At 42.4% G+C, this 19,430-nt stretch overlaps 1 protein-coding gene across 1 annotated transcript in view; it reads right to left on the bottom strand.

Annotated features, from left to right (window-relative positions):
- Positions 1-17,337, bottom strand: part of TSHZ3 (teashirt zinc finger homeobox 3) — a 58,269-nt gene extending 40,932 nt beyond the window's left edge. Inside the window, exon 1 of the mRNA XM_010217993.2 lies at positions 17,284-17,337. The gene's annotated coding sequence lies outside the window, so the exon portion shown is untranslated. The remainder of the gene's footprint in view (positions 1-17,283) is intronic.
- Positions 17,338-19,430: the final 2,093 nt, after the last annotated feature.

Below are 19,430 nucleotides of genomic sequence, written 5' to 3'. Positions count from 1 at the left end.
ACAGCCACAACAAAGCTTTAAAGGAAAGTATCTGATAAAAATATTCTCATGTTGTACAATTGGTGGGTTCTGGTGCACTGTCAAATTTAAAAGAGCATCTTTTTTACTTTTCATGGCTCGTAATAGCTTGTTCATCTTTTTCTGCTTTTGTCACTGATATTTCATGTGTCTGCCTTGATCTTATTTTTAATGTAATTTACATACATACAAGCACCAAAAGATAATAATGATAATAACACACAGAGTAGCATGGCTAAAATGTGACTTGAAACTTCAAGACTGCAGCTTTAATTGATGCTCTGTCTTTATTTGCTGCATTTTGCCACAACAAACACAGGCAAAAAACTCTGATGAAGATGCAGTTTCAGAAAATGTCATCTATTCAAACAGAGATTAAAAAAAATACTAACAGTTTTAGGAGTCCCAGTGAGAAGTTGTGTCACCCACCCTGCGGCTGCCAAGTCTATCAGGTACAATGCAGCCAGCACAAAACTGCCTGCGAACATGCAGACCGTACCTAGTAAATCCTGATGTTTTATTGATTTAATGGAATGACCATTTTAAATAGCAAGGCAAGAACGGCAGCAACCAAAGGGGAAAAAGCTACGGAAAAAAAAAAAAAAAAAGAGTTTACTGCGGTTCTCTAGCAGAAATTCATTTACTCACACACAAAAAAACTTGACACATATAAAAACTATCTTCCTCTTTTTGTTTTCTTCAGAAATATTCAGAAGGCAAAAAGCATTTTTCCGTACACAAGAATGTGTAAAAATCACTGATTCAGTACAAAACTATCTCCAGAAGATAAGAACATCTGTAGTGTTCTAGGGCTTCAGTCTAAACACTGGGCAAGAGGCCTTCAGCTCCCAGCGATAATGGACAGTGTGTGCCTCCTGACAATATAATCGTTATAAACTTTATTATTACATGGTATTTCATGAGATGTCTGGCAGCTGATTGCGGAGATACAGCATAGCATATACTTCTCCCACACGTTTCATGGATATTTACTGAATTCCAGGATAACCTAACCTGTTAATGCTTCTGGAATGTATAAACACTGTTAACCGCTAAATTCCCTGTATCAACATTTCTGAAATAACCATTAAATAAGTTGGTGGCTAACTGTTGAGGAAGATTTTGATTTATTGAATAAAGTATCATCATGGGATGAAAATCAAGATCACATTTTTAGGGAGACATGACATATTATCCATAACGAGATGTAATTTTGTACTAAAATTTTATCCTATTTAAGATAAAGAGTATGTTTTCAGAACAGAATCAATGGCTGGATTTACACAATGCTGCTACTTGATATAGACCCTTGATGGCGATAATACTTTCCATTTATAAATTAACGCAATTACAAATATTAAGATTTTCTTAACATCAGATTGATAATTGCCTAATTATTCTGAAACAAATTAAAATAGTCTACCTGACTGAATGCCATTGAAGAAAATATTTGTCCATGGCTGGGTCATTAGTATTAGATCTCTCATAAGAAAAACAACTGCTTAACACCCACTCCCAAATCCTTTTTAAGCATGCACAAAACCACTTTATTTGACAAGATGCTTTTGAAAATCCAACCAAGAAGCATCTACCAGAGCCTGCATGTATCTACACTACATTGACAACAAGTAGAAACAAAAAGGTTTTAAAAAAAAAAAACTTGTTTGTAGGGTGGGCTGTTTTGGGTTTTTGTTTGTTTGTTTTTGCTTGTTTATTTTTAATTCCTCAAGTTTGATTCCTTAACTGAGACTACATGTCTCAGTGCAAGCCTGTTAAAAATCAACAGGGTCCGTTAAAAAAAAAAAATCACATTCAGGTTCAGCAGATGTTGGACTAGGCCTTAGCAAGGGTCTTAGCCCCTCCACTGCCCAAACAACCAGCAGCAATACGGAGGGCTCCAAACCTTTGCCTCGAGCAATTATGAAGTAACTCAGCCCGTAGGATAATGAACAGTGAAATAATCCAAAAGAAACCGTGCGACCCAGGCTAACTGCCAAACGCAGGAGGGGAACCTGGAGAACCTGCCTGGGAAGCTCTCCGAGATCTTGGAATGGGCAAACATCTGCCCGGGTGGCACGGGTGAAGGCAGCTCAACGGGGAGAAGGACTCTTGTTCGAGGTTCCTTCCAGCTTGATGTCCTACACTTCTCAGACATAGAAATGGGCTCAGCAGAAGAGCCGAAGCTCTTGGTTCAGTCACACTTAGGTAACTGCATTGTGTTTCCACTAATAACATACCTGGAACACTTGACCTATAATAGTGGACATCAAGCTCTTGTTGCACATAGACATACGGTTCAGATACGCGGTTCTTAGTTCTAGTTCATCACATACATTCTGCTGGACCACACAGATGTGTTCTTCCACGTGGGCTGGATATGGTCATAGCGTGGATGCCAGCCTTGCCATAACACAGCAGTGTCACCCGTACCCGAGAGCAAGCTCCGCACCAGCGGGAGGGTTGGGGTGGGAAAGGATTTGCTGACAGCCACTTTAGCATGCTGAGAAATACATCTCTGAAGAGAACGAATCCGTCTGGTTCTTGGCCAGAACCAGATGATAAGAACCATCTTGGTTCTTATCATGTTAAAAACAGATACTACTAATATCCATACGAGCAACTGTTACAGACTGAAGGAAGACTCTAATGCCCTCTTTCTCATTACTGTTGGGCGCCACACTGAGCAGGTCTGAGATCCTAAAGATAATGCAAATCCCTTAGTATAAGAAACTGCCATTTTTAAGTTTTGGGGGAGGTTTTGCCTGGAAAGCACTACCGCACATCAATGATCCGATAGATTTTTATGTTCATTGCCTGTGCAGTCTTTAACCCAGAAAACCACATCAACACGTCCCTGCTGGATGCACGCAGCAAAATCTGGGAGACTCTAGAAAGTTAGCACTGTTGCACTTCCGAGACCCCCCTTGTGACACACTACATAGAACAAAAAGACTTTTCTAAAGCAATGCACTTGGACGATGTAACCAAACTCTGCTTTGCAGAGTTGGTAGCAGAAGCGAGGCATATGCTCCCAAGCCTTGCTACAAGGCACAACACTTACGTTACCTTCCATTTTAACTGTTTTGATTCCTTTTACCAACATACAGTGAATTAACTTTACAAAACTTCTCTAATGTCTGCAAAGAAAAGTTCTTTAATTTATTCTAATACAAACTGAGTTTTGTTAACTAAAAACCACTACCATGGAACACATCAAGAAATGAAAGATGTTTTCCTTTGAGAAATATTAAATACTTCGCTTTCCTTCTCCCCACAAAGATTGAGCACACAAGTTTCAAAAGGATGATAACTTTGTTTTGTAATTTGTTTACTGCTTAATCATGAAGACCAGATTGAGCATTTGAGTCACACAGTTTCGTGCTGCACACCCCTAGAACAAGAATGTGCTGTATTTTTTTTCCTTTATTCAGCTTACTGCATGTTTCTCCTACTGCTTATTCAGCTCACCATTTCGAAATGAAACGCAATCATATAGCAAGACTTCACTACAGCTAAACTATTTTAAATAGAAAACATACAAGCATGAGAAAATATCGCACTACTGTTCTCATACATCAGAGTATTTGCTAACTAACATAGATAAGAAGCACTTCACTGCAGGCCCAGAGCAAAACCAAAGGAAGACAAGGGATCCTGGCTAAACAGTATGTTGCAGCACATAACACGCTGCCACATTTTCTTTGCTGTTTCAAATTCTGTTTTCTGCTTTTCAAATATTCTCTCAATAACAGTTCAAGCAAGTCAAATTCAGCCCGCTAACGTCTATATTTCTCTCCATTTTACCTATAAACGTAGTTAAAGCAGCTACCAAAACTGCACTATTATGCACAAATTATCTAATTAAAGTAATAGGTCAAACACAAGGTGATTTTTTTTAACTAGATCCAACAGCACAGAAAGCAAAGCATATTTTTTTAATCTAAAACAATGGCACAATGTACAAGGGATTCTGAAGATAAATGAACTAGGGTAACATATGGATTCAGATATTTTATTTTGGGCACCCTAAACCAACTCAGATCTCTACGAAGCATTCACCTCTCCTATCCAGAGCAGCAGTCCTTCCTCTCCCTTCTCTCAAAGGCATTTCCATTCCCACTCCTTGCTCCACAACTGCCTTGTTGCCTGACCTGCCTCTGATGAGTCTGTATCTTCAAGACCACCTGGCTCTGCTCCCGAATTATCGGGTGACATGAGCTGGTCATCTTGTACCTGTGACAGCAAGTACCTCATCTTCTACCCCATCGCACTCCAAAAAATATCCTAGGATTTTTTTAAAAAAAATAAAATTAAAAAAAAAAAACTCTTTTATACCTTTACATCAGGTAAGTACATACAAATGTATTTTACACATTTTGCGGCAGCGGTGCTCAGACACTGAAGAAGGTTCATTTGGTGAATGCCGGGACATTCCCCGAGATTCAGGCTGAGGTTGCAGAAGACACCTCTTAAACGCACTGCTGGCAAACTGAAAATTGGAGATAGGAAATATTTTTTCCACTGCACAGGTTTGTAGGACTGAAACTTGAGAACTGTTGTACATATAAAAAGATGGAAGAGTAACCGACGTTGAGACACATAGAAACGGTAACTAACCTTAAAAATGGGGCATAAAAAGGTATCTCTCTCCTATCAGAAATCTTTAGAAGTAGACACCCACCCTGAAACCTTTAAGGAAACACTCCACAGACAGCGAGAAATGCCCTGGATCTCCTGCAGGAAGAAGGAGAGAGCTGACGAGTATCTGTCAGGGAACCGTGGCGCAGGAGAGGGGAAGAGGCATGGGTATGTCTGGGGGGCAGGGGTGGAGAAAAGCATTATATGCTTATTCAGTTCAGCCAAGCATAGGACATAGTTCAGCCAAGCACATTATATATATTTCCTCAAGATATTTTTCTCAGTATACGAATACGCTGTAATGCAGTGGTCCCTACTGAGACGCTATATTCTGCTTAGCACAATGAGGTAAACACTGGCAAATGCTAGATTATTATTTGACTGTTCAAACTCCCTCTGCATGGGATATTCCACCAGTTCAAAGGAAAAAAAAGTTCACTATCAATTACGGTGGTGATGTTTGATGTATTCTGTCTGTTTTTCATTTCATTTGAACAAAGAAGTAATTTAGCTTTACCACCTTCAGCACTGAGGTATTTCAACTTCCCAAACAGTTTTCATTACAAAAATGCAAAGGAAATTTGCATCTGGGAAAGGATGAGGATGGTGCTAGGCCAGAAAAATTTCTCCATAGACTCCAATCTCTTTCACCAAGTATTCATAGAATCATAGAATCATTGAATGCTTAGGGTTGGAAGGGACCTCTAGAGGTCATCTAGTCCAAGTCCCCTATTGAGTCACCAAAAATCAACAAATATTGAGACTGGGGAATAACTGCTGTGTCTTCTCTCAAGAACACACCAGAAAAAGTCTAAGAAAAATTAGAGGCAGAAGACCACCAGAGCCACTAAGCAGAGGGAAACAGATCATCATGGGCAACTTCTGTCTATATTCTGATAAGAAATCACTATCAGGCCAAACAACCGCTGCCTAAACTCCATCATACAGCCATCTATACATCTTGTACCCAACATTTTTTGTCTTGTATCCAACATTTTATTGGTATCAGAGCTATACTCTGTTCCTCCATTGGGGAAAATCTGACCTACTGCCACAGTTGCCCATCAGTAAATAGAAGCAATGTGCAGCAACACAGCAAACACTGCAGGAGGCATTACAGAGGGGCTGGTATTAGAAAAGAAGAATCAGTTTCACAACAAACAAGGAAAGACTTGTACAGCCATAAACATGTTACCTTACATGTAGGAATAAATATCCCACATTTATATAATGCACGAAAATGTGTTGGAGAAAGCACTGCACACCCACACACAAACATATGCCCATTTACCCCATATAGACACACACAATCCTAAATTTATGACACAAAATGCCTGTAATATGTCAAACTGAATTATCATCATGTATACAAGAAAAGAGAAGTTAGCCAAATTAAAAAGTGATCTGCAAGCAACTCTAGAAAATGCCCTAACTTCACATAAAAAGCGCTGTGTTACTAACCCCAAGTATTGACAACTTTGGTCATATAACGTACTTTCTGAAAGTAGTGGTAAGTATCAGCATTATGGTTTTCAAGAAACATTAGTATTTCTTACATAGATTTTAGTCAAATTCACTTTTCAAGGATCCACTAATAGGTTAACTGAAGCAACAGCCTTTTCCAAGTGATCCAAGTTAACTTCAGGCTGAACTTCCTGCTACCAATCCTGAAAATGCAATAGCTCTGTGCAGCAGCAGATGTGTCATATCCAGTAGTCAGATGGTACCCCGCTTCCTTTTTAGCTGTGTTCTCTCCTCCTCTAAGTAAATACTGGAACGATTACAAGCAAAACAGGGTGTGAGAGCAGAAAATGGGATGTAGGCTACACACAGTTAGAACAGGAGCTGCTTCTCACATGCTGCTGTAAGGAAATACACCAAGAATAATCCACCACGGAGTTACCTGACATAAAAGCAATGGGATGTATAGTAACGGTGTGAAGGATTCTTATTCTGCTGTTTTTAGTTCCCAATATTTTAGTGCATTCTTTCACAAATCTTAATGATGGTCAACACTAATAACTGGATTGGATATTTAAAATAGTGTTTTTGTTCTATTGAGTCTACTTTGTCAGTCTATTGAGTTTTTGATTACTCGGACTTGATGCTTCTTTGTCCAGTTCTACAAGGCAGGGCAGAATAAGCATGAAATCAAAAATGACCAAATCCAAAACATACTTGATTCCTAAACACGCACACAAATGCCAGAGGAGGTTTTTTTTTTTTTTTTTGGCCCACAAGTACTTTGCCTGACATTCAAAACATGATACTCCTTTCTCATGCTTCAAACTTCCAGCTCTTTGGCCACTTCAGCATTCAAACCAGACTCCTCAGCTCACAGCCTCGCTGTGGTAGGGGCTCTGCTCGGATATTTTGCGTACACCGGGTCAGCGATCCTTACACCAGAAGTACGTTCCTACGCATGCCTGTCTCGGGGCACGCAATGCTGAATCACTACACTCTGTCCAAGCTCCCTTGGAAATGAGCTTTTGCAGCATCCTTTTTATCCAGCTAGAAACAATATGATTTCTGGAAAACCTGGTTCAGGAAGCAGCTTAAAGAACCTGTTATTGCACGGACTGGTTGGAGATGAAACAGTCATTGCCCTCACCGCTCCCCTGCGCCCAACGAAGAGCACGTCCACGGGCTGGCCGGGCTTCGCCCCAACAGCGACAGCGCTGAAAGCTGCGACGCAGGGCAGCAAATGAGCAAATTCACAGAAAGGTGACCCAGAACGAGAGCAGCAGGTGAGAGCCACGGGACCCCTGCTCTGCCTGGCTCCCCACGCGCTCTGCAAGCGCCAGAGGAGATAGCAGGGCTAGAAGAGCCTAGCGCGAGCACGCCGGAGCTTCGTGACAGAAAGTTAGAACTCCACGTCAAGCCTTTCATGCAAACAATAAATATTACTTCTGCTCATAATCAGACTTTTCTCCAGCATCGTCTTTGAATGTTGAACCTTTTTCAATTAATTAAAAACTATGCACTGCAGAGTGCATATTTTATCAGCCCTCAGCTGCTTAAGTGTCTAGAAAAGACCAGGCAGTTTTTCTTTTTTCCAGGCAACCCAGAGCAAGTACTTGCAAGGGTCATATCTTTTTAATTATCTTTTCTCTCTTTGATTAATTATTCCGTCTGACAATAGCGTGTTTCTAATGCTATTCACCTGCCTTTGATGATTGACAACTTTTCTGTCTGATTCAAAGCAAACAGCTGCTGCCATGATTGCCTAGCAACCAGGAGGTGATGGATGAGCCCCAAAGATGGATGGCTGCAATAAATCATGTCTCCGGCTATAAAACTGAAAAAAGGGATAAGAATAAAAGCGAACAAAAAACAAAACAAGGTTTCTTCCCATGAGTGCACTCAGCTCCTCACCAATTACACCTGAAATGGACTTTGTGTCTATTAATAGCAAAGTTTTCTAATCAGTAAGAATGCAACCGTGCCATTTGTATCAAGGTGTGTTTACAATTGCTCCAGCAAATTGGCACTTGTACTTCAATTACCTGCTGTGCTACACGCGTGCAGGGGTGGGATAGCAAAGTTTTCCACTCTTGAAGCCTTCCACTCTTGAAGCCTTCATAGAAAATATTACATTTTACAGGGGTTTCTTGTGACATCGGACTTGCATGAAGTGAATAAACTTGAATTCTTACTTTCCACAACTGATGGGCAAAGGGAACTGAATTTTCAAAAGGAACAGTAAACACCTGAGTCTTGAAAAAAACTTATTTTATAAAACACATGTAAAATCCCCGAAGGCTTTGCAGAATACGGTGTGAGCCCAAATGCTGTATGCTGGCTTATCAAATGCCGCTACAATCCCTTCTTGCTAGCGAGGCCCCCAGCAATCAGAGAAAAAGTTCATCTGACACGCAGCGTTTCGAAACAGCACTGACCTGTGCACGTCCAAGACTATCTCCTTTCAGCAAAAGCACACTCTAGTCTAATTTCTCATATAATTTATTTAACTTTTCTACTAGGCGCCAAAAAAGAAACACTGACTACAATTTCTCAGTTCAAAACAAGTTTAAACCTTGCTGCATACTACCGCTGTGCAGGGATGTCCGTTCCCAAGGACTTAACCATGCACTTTGGGAGCTACCCATCCTGAATGCGTTATCTTGCTGGAGCCGCGGCCCGCGCTTCCCAGCGAAGACCTAATTGCCTACATAGAGCCGCTTCCTTAATTCTTCCAGCAGGTGGGGGTGTCCTGGCTGCCGGGAACGCACTTCCAAGGAGGAAGGGGATGCCCTGCCTTTCCTGGGATACAGCCTGTCCTCCTCCAGCATCACCTGGGCGCCCGCACCAAGGTGCAGGGTTCCCTATGCGGCTTGGGCAGGGTGGATGGAAAGGAAAAATGCAAATGCCAGAGTAACTGTGTCTTGCAACTTTGCTTTCTTTGCTGCTGCAGGTCCAAAGCACGGCCTGCTAGCAAAAGAGAGCTGCATCGCATGGATCTTTTTTTGCGTATTTTCAAAGTATATTTTTATACAGGAGCTGACAATGTCCAGCCATGCCATGCTTAAGCAGCCACAGTCCTGCATCTATTTTAGCGCTATATCCAGCGCCCGGCTTTCATCGCACAAAAGCTTGCCGGTCCCCTTGCACGGGCCACAGCTTGGGCGATTTCTTTACAATTTCCAAAATTCTGCCCCCAAAAACTTAACTCTGCCCCTGCCACGGAGACACACACGTGCCCCGGAGCCCAGCTCCCGGCACAACCGCACAGCACCGCCGTAATGACCGGCTGTATCTGGTAACAAACAATGAGGAGGCAAAGCCATCAATCAAAACGCGCACGCTGCGGCCTCCATTCTGTCCCAGCTCATCCAACTCTCAAGTTACAGCTTTACACGGCAAGTCTAAATAATATTCAAAATGATAAATGGCACTATAAGCCTGATATCCATCATCAATCTTTTTTTAAGGAACATCCATCTTCAATAATGCACGTTTGAATCATGTGAAACCAAGAGCTCCCAGATTCATTTACACAACCCCCAGCAAGCTGGTGCTGCCTGAATGATACGTGTCAGCCAGCCTTCCCCAACTGCCAAAGTTGAAATAAATAAATAAATAAAATAAAAATAAATAAAGGATACAGAGAAAAAGGGGAACAGGAGGAAAAGCCTCTGGAGGGACTTGGCAGATCACACGGAGCAGCGCAACCGCCCCGGCCGCCCCGCAATCTGCCCCGCGCTGGGGACGCGCTGCCCCCTCCCCGCGCGCCCCGTCCCCGGGCGCCCGGCCGGGCCGCGTGATAAATGACACGTGTCATTCTGTCGGGAGGGAAGGGTGGGTCAGTGATGTATGGCCCTGCCGCCAAGGAAATCGACTGTTTGGCGCGGAGCGGCTCTTCTGCGCCAGCCTTCGCTCGCGGGGCTCGCAAATGAAATCTGCCCCGTCTCCCGCGCGCTAGGGCAGGCGGGCGCACGGCCGGCGCGCGGGGCCTGTTCCTTTTTATCCCCCCCACCCTTTTTCTTTTCTTTTTTTTTTTTTTTTATCCTCTCTCTGCCCTTCGGATTTCAAAAAAAAAATGCTCCACTGACTGGAAACTGCAAAAGAACACACATATATCAAAGTCTTCAATAGTTATGATCCATGATAAAATTTAAATAGGTTGAGGTTTCTATTTTTATTTATTATTGGGGGGGGGAGAATGGCATGCAGGCTTGACACAAAAGCAAGATAAAAATTAGCATGTTTGAAGTAATCGTCCCACAGCTTGACATCTGCATAGTAAATTTTAAAGGAAAAAAATGTGTCAGGCAGGCATGAGCTGTTCCCTCCCTCCCCCCCTCTTTCATTAGCTCACTGGCAGGGTGGCACTTCTGAACCTCATTACTGCAGGAGGATTTATGAAGCTGAACCCAATGGCAAAGAAAAGGCATCTGTCAATAATTGTAGGGAGCTGCACTCACAGCTTTGAAATCTCATTAAGTATGCAGTTATCAGGCATAAAGATCAAAAACATTACTCAACTCCGACAGAATCTTATGGAGGAACATTAATTAGCAACAGGCCTACAGTACGAAAAAAAAAAAAAGGGAAAAAAAAAAAAAAACAGACTTCCTCTCACACCTGCCCAACCCACAAACCAAAAGCAACACTCCCCCTCCCTGCCGAAAAAAATAATTCCCAGCATCTGAGACTGATCAAGTACATGAAACAAGAGAGAGGAAAAAAAAAAAAAAAAACAGTTGAGACAGTCTTGGCGGTGAAGAGAGAAAAGGAAGAAGCTGTCAAAGTTGAGAAGGATGTCAGCACTGGCCCTGATTACAAGGGCCTATACAGTTCCCAGGCCTTTTATCATCCCTGCCATCAAAAACAGGCTCTGTGTCACAGATGGATGACTGATGGCTGCCAGTCTCCAGCAGCCTCGCCAAGCCTCCCGGAGGCCCCCGCTGCGATCTGGCCTCCAGCAACAGGCTTGACCTAGCAGGAAAAGGGCCGCGGGCACCGAGCCCAGGCCCGGGGATGCTCAAAAGCAGCACCCGGTTCTGCTCGGCCGGCGAACAATCCGGCGTGGGGCTGGCCGGGTTTGTTTGTTCAGCTTACAGGAGTTAAATGTAATACTTGTGCTCGCCGTGCGAGAGGGAGGCTGCGCCGCGCTCGGGAAGAGCGCGAGGGGAGGGAGACGAGAGGGCAGAAAAGACAGAGAAAAGAAGAAAAGAAAGCGCCTCTCAGGCCACGCCAACTCTGCTCTACTGATTTGCTTTACAGTTCTCATTTTAACCAGGATTTGCACACTCAATCGCTTAGAAAATATGGGAGAGCAAAATATAAATTTGGGGAGAAACGCACGGATTCATAGATGTAGCCGGATCATAAAACCAAGTGACCTTTGCAGCATTAAGTATGGTGTGCAACTAATTAAGAACTATGCCCATATTAACATTTTTTGTTTCACAATCAGTGACATCAACTACACGGCTTAACCCGATGCACATATTTTTTTCATTTCCTCCCTATCAAAAACTGTGTTTGCAAACAATAACTCAAAGCTTCTTGTTAGGGAGAAAAAAAAAAAAAAAAAAAAGTGGTGGGGGGAAGACACCTCCCACAGTCTTTTCCCACTTGGGACTATGCCTGAAAAACTCCCTCTCTAGCTACATGCTACCCTTCATACATTTTATATTTCCCATAATTTTGCACTACAAAGAAGCTTTCAGTTGTACAACTCCATCTCTACGTTATTTACTACGCAGTGGATTTTAATAGAACGCACAATTTTCCCTCTGTTTCATGAGCTATACGGTGATATTCACATGTCACTTGTGGCAATGCTGAGGACTGGCTTCTTAATGAACTACATCTTTAATGGAGTGCAGCATCAGATCCATACGCGCTCGCATAAAAGGCTCCTGACAGACAGAATCTTTTCAATTTCCAAAATTCATTCATTTGGGCCGCACTTTAAAATAAACGTTACCTTTGACAAAATAAGGAAGTGGAGGTTTACTTCTAAACAGGAGTTTTTTTAAAAAAATAATCTTAGATGAAGTGTTACAATAAGGTGTTTATATTTTTTCATATGCTTACCATATTACTTTTATTATGTGTAGCATCAAAGTGATTATAGCAATTACATCTAACAGAATTAATTATAGAACATCCCATCATTCCTAAATACATAATGCATTAGAGGTAAGCCAAAGAAAGAAAACATCTTGACTGTAGTGACTATTGTTGGAATAATTTTTTCCTCTAAGCATAAAGGCAAGTACTAAAGTAAAAAGAAAAAAAAAAGACATATAGAAAGAGCAGAGTAGCATGTTTAAAATGTTAACTGCAAAAATCTGAAAATAAACGCAGGTACATTTTTTAATGGTGGTACTAACCTGTGTAAAGCTGCACTAGCACAAATATCCATGTAAAATCCATTGAAGTTTTTTAATCACAAAATATGGAAACTAGCCAATTCACCTAACCAACATGTTAGTACATAAAGACAAGAGTGTACGGGTGAAAGAGTTACAACCCTTTACGTATGCAAAATAAATTCACTCAAAGCTTCATTAATATTAATCTAAATTCAGAACCCATTTACATTAAATTGTTCATTAAAAATTGCCTATTTTATGCAACATGCATTCCGCAAAGAACACATAAGAAACTGAAACAGAGGGCTCAATTTAACGATGGAAATATCAAAAGTAAATGAATTTGAGTCATTCCAAACGAATATTAAACCTGCTCTTTCCTCCTTGCAAATGGGTGAAGTTTGGCCGGAGTTGGGTGGAAGGACATGGAAACCGCCCTGCTTGGCTGGTGCCTCTTGACCTCCATAGCAAAATGATATGGTTCTAAAACAAGATTTTTTTTTTAATATATGTATTTTTTAACGCAGGCAGGGCATAAAACCCACCTCCATAAAAACATCAGCTAATTATGAGTATGCCTAATCACCTGGACCCCTCACACGCATCCCAGCCGAGGCCGGGCTGAGCTCGGATGTTTCCACATCCTGCCCGGCAGGAGCGAGCGGCCGCGCGCTGGGAATGGCGAGTTCCTCCTTGGGTAAACTCCCACGCCAACACACAGGGAACCACGCGATTCCCAGCAGCTGCTCCGAGCGAAGAAAAGAGAGTCGTAATTAATAACATGTGTCCTGACAGAAGTAATTAATAATTTATAATTAAGCCTAAAATACAAAGTTATTCTTGAAGAATCACACCTTTGGTGCCCAAGCGAGCCAGGTAATGGAGCTGGCAAGGGGCTTTCAGGGATTTTATGATTTTCTGGTAACTCATTCCTGCCCTCCCTCTGCCCCCGGGGGAAGAAACCTTTGAACATTTTCTGAGAAATATCTCAAAGTTGATGCTTGCACCGAGAAATATTTCAATTCTGCAGGCTGTCATTCTACTGAGATGACCAGGCTGTCTTTCAAGATGAAAACCAGACAAATTTAGCAGAATAAATCTCACAGTCTCCGAAATTAAGCTCCACTCATTTGAACTCTTGCGGTTCTTTTTATGAAAATTGTAATAAACAATTTCCAGCTCTCACACTGTTCCATTCTGCATTATTATACTTAAGAAAAGTACAATACAGTTTCACGTATTATGTTTTAAAACCATTGAGTGAATTTTAAAGCATTTTTTAAATGTTGAAATCAAGAAAAATCAATTGACTAAATTTTTTTCAAGCTTCCTGCTTTAGGTAATGACACAAAAAAAGCAACACGGCCATTGTTTAGTAGGATTTTTTAAATTAATTTAATGTCTAACTGCAAATGCTGGAAACTAGAATTAATCTGTCTGGGTAAAAAAAGGCTTACAGACATTTAAATGCATGTATCGGGACACTTTATCAACCTAACATAAAATTGTCATCTTATCTTATTATATGACTATTTTATGCATGTGTCAAAGAATTTAAAAATGAATGCCTGTCTATTCAGTCTAATTACAACTGCATATTATCTGTCTGGATGTACCAGTCCATATCATTGTTACCAAATACAATATATTGTGTTCACCTTTCATTTTTAACTTAAGGCTGATAAACCACAATTTGGGCGTAACTAAATTTAAAAACACACAGGCAAAAGGCAGACTCAGGCACCTGGGGTGGACTGCTTAGTAAACGATGCTGAAGTATTTCACAGATAAGATAACACGCGATCGCGCTGGCACGGTTATTTTCAATATTGCATCCCAACTGTGCGTACGTATACGGGGTTACTCGACAAAGCAACATTCCAGGCTTCTTAACACCGGCTCGAACAGCAGCACCTTGTAAACAGGGCTGGGTTAAAATTTGCCCATCCACATTTGGATTCGCTGCGGAGCAGCCACGACACTGGATTAAAATATGGAGTATTGCACAGAAAAAAACCTAATAGTTACGAGGTTTGCTCTGAAAGACACCACGCGAGGTTACCTCGCCTCCCAGGAAATTATTTCTGTTCTTCCCTGCTACGTTAGCACACGAGTGTGCACTGAGCACGCTGGCCTCGAGCACCTCTCCCCGAAGGTGATCTTGGCTGTGGAGTTGCCACTAATCCTGAGAGCAGCCCTGACAAAAAGGAGCCTCTCTAATCCTGCTAACTCACCCCAGCGCCACTGCATTTCCCATAACCCTGCAGCAGTCACAATTCATTCTAATCACTTTACAAAACAATCTTTAGTAAAAAGAGGAAAAATGCAGACTTGTAAGCCAATTTAAGAAATAACTGCTGATACATCAGTTATTGACTATTTCGCTCCTGCTCATGATAGTGCTCAAGGCAAAACTGAGAACAAAATGACAACATCAACCGCACGCAATAAACTGTGGCCCAGGAGAGCACTGAAGCCCTAATTGACAGCTGTCAAGCTAATGGGAGAAATGGCAGCTGATTCTGGAAAATTCTGTTTTCCAGGCAGATATTCAGCAGAATCTATCAGCCCTTTTTATATTTATGCCCCTTTCTCTTTTTTTGCATTGTTCCTCACACTTTGCCGAAAAAAAAAAAAAAAAAAAAAAAAAAGGCAGAGGACAGCCATAACTAATCATTTTGTCAGCTTGCTGCTAGGAAGAATCTCCGTCCAACAGAGAAATATGTGGCAGGTTTGGAGGCAAATAACATACCAAGGGCTGACACTGCAAGTACCTTTATAGGTAGTCTACTTTATCGCTACATTTACTTTTGGGGTATGTATGTAGTTGTAAGCAATGGCCATAAATTAGGGGAAGCGTTCAACTTCCCGACCTCGCAGCTGGCTGGAATCCTGGCTGAGCAACCTGCGTGCCATCTTGCATCTGCATTTCTGCAGCAGGCTCCTGGCCTCGGCTCGCAGGGGCCCATGAACTGCAGGGAGCGCTCAAGGAAGAAGCGAAAAGCACAAGTGGGCCACAGCTCTGAAAAATCAATTTAATGTATTTCAGTATCCACAGCGGCTATGTGCATCTTTTGAATGCAAGCCCCAGAGTTGTGAAGAGCCTAGAAAGCATGCAGCTATCTCTACAGTTTAAGGCTTACTATACAGGAGGAAAAAAAAAAAAAGAGAGAGAGAGAGAAAAAAACACCATGGGTAACAAACAAGTTTGTTTTTCCAGAGGGTTGAAAACTCAATGTCATTGTCTGAGCCTAAGAAACAATAATTGTTTCACTTAATAATAATAATAATAATAATAAAAGTACATCAGTTTCCAACAAATCTTTAGTTCCCAATCCCTCCTCAGAAGTTTTATATACAGAATATGTATTAAGTTGTTTCTGTCAATAGGAAATACATTTTCTTGATCTTTTGAATAGATGTGTTTCTAAAAAAAAGCTGCGAGTGAAAGCTATAATTGAAGGATAGATAATTATTGTTTGCGTGAACAAGACTGGCCTCTATTAATACAGTATCTTAGCTTTGTTAGACAGTGCCCTCTAAACAATAAATATTTTCTTCCTTCTGACTTTAATGACAAAAGTCTGAAGTACCAATTGCAATGCTGATCATCTTCCTGCTTTTGCAGGTGAGAATACTACTACTACTACTAATAAAAAAACCCCTGAAATCTCTGCCTTCTCTGCCTCTCCTCCCCAAATTATGTACGATGTTCACCTGAGTCTTGAAGCAAACAAACCGAAATTATCATTTTTTCAGATTCTTGATTCTCAGAGACAGCTTTAGTCTTCTACAGTGTGGTGTTAACACTTGGGCTAGACATAAAGAATTTGTGCACCTGTCTGTTATGTCTGCGAGCTCTGTGCTGCTGAGAGTTCTTTGTTGTTGTTATTCTACTCCAGACCATTAAAAGGGCCCTAATTCCTATGACATGATTATCCAGGTACCAAAGCCCATTTGTCACCTGCAGCAGAAAATTGAGTTAATGCACAACTAAAGGCAACCAGGACTGTGTAATATCAACTTGATTACATCAAACTAGCTGCAAACCTAATTCTGCTGGATGACACTGCGTGGAGCTTGTCATCTCCAATCATTAAAGCTGTCAGGAATCCATCAGGTTTACAGCTAATTAGGTGAACACTAATGAAGCTGGCAAAACAACTTTTCTTTTTTTATGGCTGAGCGGACCTTTCAGTTTGGAGAAAAAAAAAATCTCGAGTATTCTCAAGGTTGCTGGGGACTGGATTTCCTGAGTTACCAATCAGCAGACATCTTTAATTCTCCCCCCCACACCACCTTTTTTTCTCTCTCAGTACCAAGCAATCAATTTGTCATCACTCTCAGTATGCCACAAAAGCAGTCATGAACCTTATAACTCGCAGCTCTGAAGCCAAAAGGGAGAAAAAAAAATGCAAGTTTCTTCCGTCTTAAAATAAAACCCCTCATGCAGCTCACTTATTTATCTTCATGCACTTATCAACAGCATAAATGTTCTTGTTTTTTCACTCTTCTCAAATAAGTAGCCCTTCAGTCATTCTACATCCCCCATATCCATTAGGCAGAGGCATTTTGATAAAGTAAAGCCAAAGCTAGTGTATGGGAAAGAATGAAAGCACTCACTCTGCCAACTTCTGATTGACCATTAAGCTATTGATGAATGTGCCTGTCAGGAGAGAGACAATTAAATCAAATATGAAACAAAGTCGTTTTGACGGGTCATTTTGATAGAGCAAAACCATTCTTCCATCTCCTATTAGTCCTGCAGTCAAGTTTTTGTAATGAGTATTTCTTAACTAACCTGTTATTTCTTAGCTGTTTTTAAGGTGCTAAAGAAATTCTTTTGCTGCTATTAGGAAAAGCAACATTCCCAATGTGACTGAAAAATAGGAGCATTTCAGCAGGAGGCTATCGTACGCGATACTAAATGCTTAATGCGATAATCAAAAAGGTAAAAGTTTAAAGAGATTGCACTTCTTCTAAATATAAAGGAACGATCTCACATCATCGGTGATTCACTTGAGAAAGGAGGGAGACAGAGAGTGGAACAGGGAGAAAAACATAGCACAGAACGAGTGCTCAGCATAGACACGCTTCCTCCCGGCCCAGGGAGAGCCCAACCGCTGCACGGTCTCTCCAGAAGTATGGAAATACTCGAGGAGTTCGGTTCTGCAGAGCTCAACTAACGTTGCAGAAGAGGGTCTGCTGGACTTCATGAAAAACTCACCGTTCTAGTTACTTGAAAAGTGTTATCTGATGGCATGGGCCAGAAATGCAAAATATTATCATGAAGCATTTGGTTACAATATTGCTTGCTAGATCGTATCGCTGTCGTACTTTAAAACTTTCCAAACTTTCTAACTGTTTAGTATAGAGAATAAGGCTACTAAGAAACAGTTTTGTATTTGAAAAGCACTAAATGAACGCGCTTACGTTAAAGACATAAGGAAGGAGCCATGGAAGCAGTTATTTACAATCCGCCGTACTCACTGAGTCACTCGAGTTTGCTCGATTCGAGCCTCGCCACTTTGAGAACTTGCCCTCCAGAGCCAGCTTCCCAACACTGGGAGCATCGGGGAGCGCTGTGCTACGTTGCAGGGCAACCTTTCCAACGCACCTAAAAACACCCTGCGGCTGGAGCCCCAGGAACTGCCCCAGCCACCTCTCAGGACGCAGCCGCCCCTTTACACGGGCGGTTACGGTCCCTTCCCTACTGCTCCCCCAAGGAGCTCATCCGTCCTCCACTAAAGCAGAGCCCGGTCCTCCCTCCGCGAGCAGCACAGCTATCAAAACACGTGTCCATGCGGCTAGGTGACACATGGAGCCAGAAGCCCCCGAAGTTGCACTGACAGAGTTGACAGGCCGCACGTGACGTCACCGACTGTGGCGTTACCATGGCAAGTGATTTATTGATGTTTATCGGGAATGAATAGATCAAAGGCAGCCAGATGACAGGCGATCAATCAGCCATCAAATCAAGGATGGCAACAGGCCAAGGAAACCTTTTCCAGCCCACATAGCCCCAACTAAGGATTACTGTAAAATAATGTGGGGTGGTTTCTTTTTTTAAAAAAAAAAAAAGAAAGAAAAAAAAAGGAAAAAGAAAAAAAAATGTTTTCAATTTGTCTTTTCCAGAAAATGCTGCTGAAGTTTAACAGGAGCTGACATTCCTGGCATAAGGAAAACAAACCAATTGAACAAAAAAAAACTCATCAGGACAAAGCCTTGCAAAGTATTTCTAAAAAAAATGGAGGAAACTGTAAAGGCAGGATCAGAAACATTCGCCAGTTGTTTGACAATACACAGACCCTTTTTTCCCTTTTTTTTTTTCTCTTTGCTTTCCTTTGTAGCTTCTCATCTGGGCTCATAAATAAGAAATCAATAGGATTAACAGAAGAGGTTGCCAAAGAAAGTGACCAGCGAGGAGGGTCTGTCCAGCAGAGATGTCCCCAGTGCCGGGCAAGGCGAAGAGAGAGGAAAAGATAAAAGTTGGGCACAAGAGTCTGCTCGAGGGGGTCGCATCTTCCCAGCGGCTCCGCAGCCCTTCCCGAGCAGCCCGTCCTACCGCTTCACTCACAGCAGCCCCTGCGCCTACTACGCACACGCTGCCTCTCTTACAGAGAAAAAAACCGAGCAGATAGGTATGTATTTCCGCTGGTTTTCGCAAATCTGTGAGAAGGGCACGGACAATGAGGAAGAGGAGCCCCGGAGCGGGTGCAGAAGTGCGGCAGGCGATGCCCAGAGCTGCCTCCCTCCCTCCGTCCCTCCCTCCGCGGGCCGAGGTGCCGCGCGGGGCCCCGCGGAGGCGCGCGCGGCCGCGGGACTTGGCGGCGCTCCGCGGGCGCGGGGCACGTACCTGCGGCGCGGCGCGGCGCCTGCTGCTTCCTGCGCGGCATGGTGCGCGCCTGGGCGCGGCGCTGCCCGCGGCCCCGCTCCGCTGCGCTCCGG

This window comes from Tinamus guttatus, unplaced genomic scaffold (assembly GCF_059628265.1).
Source record: "Tinamus guttatus ecotype Peru unplaced genomic scaffold, ASM5962826v1 Tinamus_guttatus_pri_ptg000674l, whole genome shotgun sequence".
Taxonomy (NCBI): Eukaryota; Metazoa; Chordata; class Aves; order Tinamiformes; family Tinamidae; genus Tinamus; species Tinamus guttatus.
Note: the sequence above shows the minus strand (reverse complement) of the source record. Positions and strands in the feature narration are given on the sequence as shown.